The sequence below is a fragment of the Oncorhynchus mykiss genome, chromosome 8 (genome assembly GCF_057628025.1).
Source record: "Oncorhynchus mykiss isolate SJ-2025 chromosome 8, ASM5762802v1, whole genome shotgun sequence".
NCBI classification, from domain to species: Eukaryota; Metazoa; Chordata; class Actinopteri; order Salmoniformes; family Salmonidae; genus Oncorhynchus; species Oncorhynchus mykiss.
In genome coordinates this window covers 70,050,897-70,057,903 of record NC_143029.1, presented here as the reverse complement: position 1 = coordinate 70,057,903, position 7,007 = coordinate 70,050,897, and the positions used below count along the sequence as shown (strand labels likewise).

Sequence of the window (7,007 nt, the reverse complement as noted above, 5' to 3'; positions counted from 1 at the left end):
TTCCATAAAGGCCAGATTTGTGCAATATACGACTGATTGTTGTCCTATGGACAGACTCTCCCACCTCAGCTGTAGATCTCTGCAGTTCATCCAGAGTGATCATGGGCCTCTTGGCTGCATCTTTGATCAGTCTTCTCCTTGTATGAGCTGAAAGTTTAGAGGGACGGCCAGGTCTTGGTAGATTTGCAGTGGTCTGATACTCCTTACATTTCAATATTATCGCTTGCACAGTGCTCCTTGGGATGTTTAAAGCTTGGGAAATATTTTTGTATCCAAATCCGGCTTTAAACTTCTTCACAACAGTATTTCGGACCTGCCTGGTGTGTTCCTTGTTCTTCATGATGCTCTCTGCGCTTTTAACGGACCTCTGAGACTATCACAGTGCAGGTGCATTTATACGGAGACTTGATTACACACAGGTGGATTGTATTTATCATCATTAGTCATTTAGGTCAACATTGGATCATTCAGAGATCCTCACTGAACTTCTGGAGAGAGTTTGCTGCACTGAAAGTAAAGGGGCTGAATAATTTTGCACGCCCAATTTTTCAGTTTTTGATTTGTTAAAAAAGTTTGAAATATCCAATAAATGTCGTTCCACTTCATGATTGTGTCCCACTTGTTGTTGATTCTTCACAAAAAAATACAGTTTTATATCTTTATGTTTGAAGCCTGAAATGTGGCAAAAGGTCGCAAAGTTCAAGAGGGCCGAATACTTTCGCAAGGCACTGTATAATCTACATACAACAGCTAACTACCTAAGGGAGAATACAACTTTGCTAGGTTACAAAACATTACTTAAGCAAAAATAGTGGGAGTTTCAAAACAACCTTATAACAATCTTTTATAAACCCACCTTTGCCCCAAAAATAAAATCCAAACCTCAAAGGACCGTATCCTCCCCCATTTAACACATCAAATAAAATTGTATTTGTCACATACACATGGTTAGCAGATGTTAATGCGAGTGTAGCAAAATGCTTGTGCTTCTAGTTCTGACAATGCAGTAATAACCAACGAGTAATCTAACCTAACAATTTCACAACAACTACCTTATACACACAATTGTAAAGGGATGAAGAATATGTACATAAAGATATATGAATGAGTGATGGTACAGAACGGCATTGGCAAGATGCAGTAGATAGTATCGAGTACAGTATATAAAGTGGGGCAAAAAAGTATTTAGTCAGCCACCAATTGTGCAAGTTCTCCCACTTCAAAAGATGAGGCCTGTAATTTTCATCATAGGTACACTTCAACTATGACAGACAAAATGAGAAAAATCCAGAAAATCACATTATAGGATTTTTAATGAATTTATTTGCAAATTATGGTGGAAAATAAGTATTTGGTTACCTACAAACAAGCAAGATTTCTGGCTCTCACAGACCTGTAACTTCTTCTTTAAGAGGCTCCTCTGTCCTCCACTCGTTACCTGTATTAATGGCACCTGTTGGCTGAGATCCTCTCTAGTCAGATCGTCCATTCTTTTGTTTTTATTTTTATTTCACCTTTATTGAACCAGGTAGGCTAGTTGAGAACAAGTTCTCATTTGCAACTGTGACCTGGCCATGATAAAGCAAAGCAGTTCGACATACAACAACACAGAGTTACACATGGAACTTGTTATCAGTATATGTCCAGGCCCGTCTGAAGTTTGCTAGAGAGCATTTGGATGATCCAGAAGAAGATTGGGAGAATGTCATATGGTCAGATGAAACCAAAATATAACTTTTTGGTAAAAACTCAACTCGTCGTGTTTGGAGGACAAAGAATGCTGAGTTGCATCCAAAGAACACCATACCTACTGTGAAGGATGGGGGTGGAAACATCATGCTTTGGGGCTGTTTTTCTGCAAAGGGACCAGGACGACTGATCCGTGTAAAGGAAAGAATGAATGGGGCCATGTATCGTGAGATTGAGTGAAAACCTCATTGAAGATGAAACATGGCTGGGTCTTTCAGCATGACAATGATCCCAAACACACCGCCCGGGCAACGAAGGAGTGGCTTCATAAGAAGCATTTCAAGGTCCTGGAGTGGCCTAGCCAGTCTCCAGATCTCAACCCCATAGAAAATCTTTGGAGGGAGTTGAAAGTCCGTGTTGCCCAGCAACAGCCCCAAAACATCACTGCTCTACAGGAGATCTGTATGGAGGAATGGGCCAAAATACCAGCAACAGTGTGTGAAAACATTGTGAAGACTTACAGAAAACGTTTGACCTCTGTCATTGCCAACAAAGGGTATATAACAAAGTATTGAGATAAACTTTTGTTATTGACCAAATACTTATTTTCCACCATAATTTGCAAGAGACTGGCTAGGCCACTCCAGGACCTTGAGATGCTTCTTACGGAGCCACTCCTTAGTTGCCCTGGCTGTGTGTTTCGGGTCGTTGTCATGCTGGAAGACCCAGCCACGACCCATCTTCAATGCTCTTACTGAGGGAAGGAGGTTGTTGGCCAAGATCTCTCGATACATGGCCCCATCCATCCTCTCCTCAATACGGTGCAGTCGTCCTGTCCCCTTTGCAGAAAAGCATACCTAAAGAATGATGTTTCCACCTCCATGCTTCATGGTTGGGATGGTGTTCTTGGGGTTGTACTCATTCTTCTTCTTCCTCTAAACACGGCGAGTGGAGTTTAGACCAAAAAGCTCTATTTTTGTCTCAGACCACATGACCTTCTCCCATTCCTCCTCTGGATCATCCAGATGGTCATTGGCAAACTTCAGACGGGCCTGGACATGCGCTGGCTTGAGGAGGGGGACCTTGCATGCGTGCGCTGCAGGATTTTAATCCATGACGGCGTAGTGTGTTACTAATGGTTTTCTTTGAGACCGTGGTCCCAGCTCTCTTTAAGTCATTGACCAGGTCCTGCCGTGTAGTTCTGGGCTGATCCCTCACCTTCCTCATGATCATTGATGCCCCACGAGGTGAGATCTTGCATGGAGCCCTAGACCGAGGGTGATTGACCGTCATCTTGAACTTCTTCCATTTTCTAATAATTGCGCCAACAGTTGTTGCCTTCTCAGCAAGCTGCTTGCCTGTTGTCCTGTAGCCCATCCCAGCCTTGTGCAGGCCTATAATTGAACCCTGATGTCCTTACACACCTCTCTGGTCTTGGCCATTGTGGAGAGGTTGGAGTCTGTTTGATCGAGTGTGTGGACAGGTGTCTTTTATACAGGTAACGAGTTCAAACAGGTGCAGTTAATACAGGTAATGAGTGGAGAACAGGAGGGCTTCTTAAAGAAAACCTAACAGGTCTTTGAGAGCCGGAATTCTTACTGGTTGGTAGGTGATCAAATACTTATGTCATACAATAAAATGCAAATTAATTACTTAAAAATCATACAATGTGATTTTCAGGATTTTTGTTTTAGATTCCGTCTCTCACAGTTGAAGTGTACCTATGATACAAATTACAGACCTTTACATGCTTTGTAAGTAGGAAAACCTGCAAAATCGGCAGTGTATCAAATACTTAATCTCCCCACTGTACATATGAGATGAGTAATGTAGGTTATGTAAACATTATATTAAGTGGCAAGTGATACATTTTTTACATACATTTTTTCCATTATTAAAGTGGCTGGAGTTGAGTCAGTATGTTGGCAGCAGCCACTCAATGTTAGTGGTGGCTGTTTAACAATCTGATGGCCTTGAGATAGAAGCTGTTTTTCAGTCTCTCGGTCCCTGCTTTGATGCACCTGTACTGACCTCGTCTTCTGGATGATATCGGGGTGTACAGGCAGTGGCTCGGGTGGTTGTTGTCCTTGATGATCTTAGGTGTCCTGGAGGGCAGGTAGTTTGAGAGTAATGTATAAAAAAAAACACTACTACTGGTCAAAAGATAAAACAAAATTTCAAATAACATAATCAAATTAAAATCTCTACTCTGAAAAACTACTCTAAAAATGATTGGAAAATAGGAAAATAGACTTAGTCAAAGGCAATGCCCTTTCTTTCTTCACATTCGTCCAAATTACAAATATGTCTAAGAAATTCAAATTTCATCATAATTATCAATTTCACTTATTACATTTAAATCAGTATTGCAAATGACCTTAAATTCTCCATCTAAATAGCTTTCCAATGAGGGTGATCAAACCACAATGGAAAGTCATGATAGAGGTCATAAGTCATACACACCCTTCAAAGAAGTGTTTCTTACTATATTAGACAAATTAAAGAAAAATAGTCAAACATTTCCTACATGTTTTATCCCAGGTTCCCAGAGCATTCCTTTATCAGAAACGTGTTTCAGTCTTCCAGAGATTTGAGACTGGGATGGAGGTTCACCTTCCAACAGGACAATGACCCTAAGCATACTGCTAAAGCAACACTCGAGTGGTTTAAGGGGAAACACTTGTCTTGAAATGTCTTGGAATGGCCTAGTCAAAGCACAGACCTCAATCCAATTGAGAATCTGTGGTATGACTTCAAGATTGCTGTACACCAGCGGAACCCATTCAACTTGAAGGAGTTGGAGCAGTTTTGCCTTGAATAATGGGCAAAAATCCCAATGGCTAGATGTACCAAGCTTATAGAGACATACCCCAAGAGACTTGCAGCTGTAATTTCTGCAAAAGGTGGCTCTACAAAGTATTGACTTTGAGGTGGTGAATAGTTATGCATGCTCAAGTTTTCAGTTTTATTGTATTATTTCTTGTTTGTTTCACAATAAAACATATTTTGCATCTCCAAAGTGGTAGGCATGTTGTGTAAATCAAATGATACAACCCCACCATAAATCAATTTATGATTTTAAAATGCCACGGGGGTGAATACTTTCGCAAGCCACAGTAGCCGCGCACATGATGTCACGCCCTGACCTTAGTTATCTGTATTTTCTTTATTATTTTGGTTAGGTCAGGGTGTGACGAGGGTGGTATGTTTAGTTTTTGAATTTTCTACGGGTTTTTGTATGTCTAGGGGGTTTTGTATGTCTAGGGGTTTATGTCTATGGTTGCCTAGATTGGTTCTCAATCAGAGGCAGCAGTTTATCGTTGTCTCTGATTGGGGACCATATTTAGGTTGCCATATTTCTTGGGTATTTTGTGGGTTGTTATTCTATGTTTAGTTGCCTGTCTGCACTAGCCATATTGTTGTTTTGTATAGTTTGTTCAGTGTTCTTTCTTCATTAAAATAAGTATTTACGCTTACAACGCTGCGCCTTGGTCTCCTCCATATGACGACCGCTTCATCAACAAATATATGCTTATGATGGGTCACAGCAGCATCAAACACCATCACCCTCTAAAAATATATTTTGGTGAGTTATTTTTACAGTATAGTTCCAATATGGTAGTGTGAAGTAGCATATGCATCAAATAGTAACAGTAATACAGTATATAGTGCTGTACCTGAAATTACTCGGCCAGCAGTTGTTTCACCCGGTCATTGTTTCTTTCAAAGGGCACCAAGTAAAAGTGTTTCATAGATAGCTGGTGACTCTTCAAAAAGTAGCGAATGTTGGTAGGCTGATGGATGCCACATTGGCAAAGGTGTCATCATTCTCCTCAATGTTCTGCTTTATTTCAGACAGCCATAAGTCATTCCTGGCACACACCATTTCCACCACTGCCCACTCCTGCTGGTCGGTCAGCACACTGCCACGGCCACCACCACGGGGTCTTCTGTCAATTCTGAGGGTAGAACAGAGTATACTGTCAATAGATCATACCTTAAGAATACTAACATGTTTTGTGAATTTGACACTAAATATAAGGGTAAAGTATTGTGCATATCCTGCAGACTTGTCCTCATGATTGAATTGACAGTTGATATTTTCAGATTGGGGTGAATTACTCTGCCAGCCTCTGCCGCAGCAAGGCCTCTGTTTACCACATGGTCAATGACGACGGCATGGACTTCATTACACAACAGTTCGCTGCCATCTGCCTCCTTCTCTGATGTCCACCTCCTTGACGGGGTCCATGCCCACCTCTGTGATGGGCCGGTTGTCCACAAACTCTTTGATTTCTTCCTCTCCCTTGCTGTCTATCCTGCTCCATGTTGAAAGAAAATGCAAGTTTTCATACACCCTTTTATATGGTGACCAATTGTGGTTACCACTATTGGAAATCAAATAGCAATAACGAGTTGTCATTATGTGTGGTTATCATGTATCATACATGTTATTTAGATGTTTAGACTTTACAAACACACATTTTATTTCTGTAGTTCTCCAAATCCATATAAACCAGTTTAAAATCTAAAGGTTTACAAAACAGTTAATGTATTTAAACAAATGAAAAGTATTGTGAGCATTGCATTGTGAAAGGAAATTACTTTATATGAAAGGTATTTCTAGATGAAACACTGATTAGGTTTGGTGAAACATTTACTCTGTGATTTTTGTGTGTTGTACTTAGTCAATTGAAAATGTGCTTAAAGTTAATCAAAAACAGCCTTTTTGATCTGTTTTGAGTTTCGTACTAAGAGTTGTGAAATTTTACCACACAATTGTGAACATCGTACAAAAGTGATAAAAAAAATGTTCAAAAGGTAAAGATAGAAAGCTTAACTCTAACAATATTACAATAAGGACAATCGTATACCATTTTGTTTTAATTCCCCTACCTCCCTCCCCAACTTAGTTTAAGATATTTACACATGCCAACAGCGCCACCCCCTGGGCACCAGGGTTTCATGGTGCAGCAGACAGCCTACTGGTTAAGAATGTTGGGCCAGTAACCGAAAAGTTGCTGGTTTGAATCCCTGAGCCGATAAGGTGAAAAATCTGTTGATGAGCCCTTGAGCAAGGTACTAAATTCTAATTGCTCCTGTAAGTCACACCCCACATTTTGTCAACTTATTCTTTAAAGTTGGAATAGTAGAATGCACAAGGTGCAATTTTGAAATTGGGTAGTGGTAGTTCATCAGTTTTCCTCTTGTCATGTAAGTCATTGCATACCGTAGAGAAATATTTCCAACTTGTCATAAATGTCCAGATCAACTACCCTATGTCAGCTAACATTTGTTAGCCCATAGATTTTGTTGTA

At 40.3% G+C, this 7,007-nt stretch overlaps 1 long non-coding RNA gene across 2 annotated transcripts; it reads right to left on the bottom strand.

The window, feature by feature from the left end:
- Positions 1–3,226: 3,226 nt before the first annotated feature.
- On the bottom strand, positions 3,227–6,294 carry LOC149982096 (uncharacterized). 2 transcript variants are annotated; one of them, XR_016482580.1, is made up of 3 exons: positions 5,848–6,284; positions 5,367–5,648; positions 3,227–3,794 (listed from the first exon to the last, which is right to left on the bottom strand). It is a non-coding gene; the product is annotated as an uncharacterized LOC149982096 (long non-coding RNA). The 2 variants fall into 2 exon arrangements; XR_016482579.1 differs by lacking the exon at positions 3,227–3,794 and having other exon boundaries at positions 4,746–5,648; positions 5,848–6,294.
- Between the last annotated feature and the right edge of the window lie 713 nt (positions 6,295–7,007).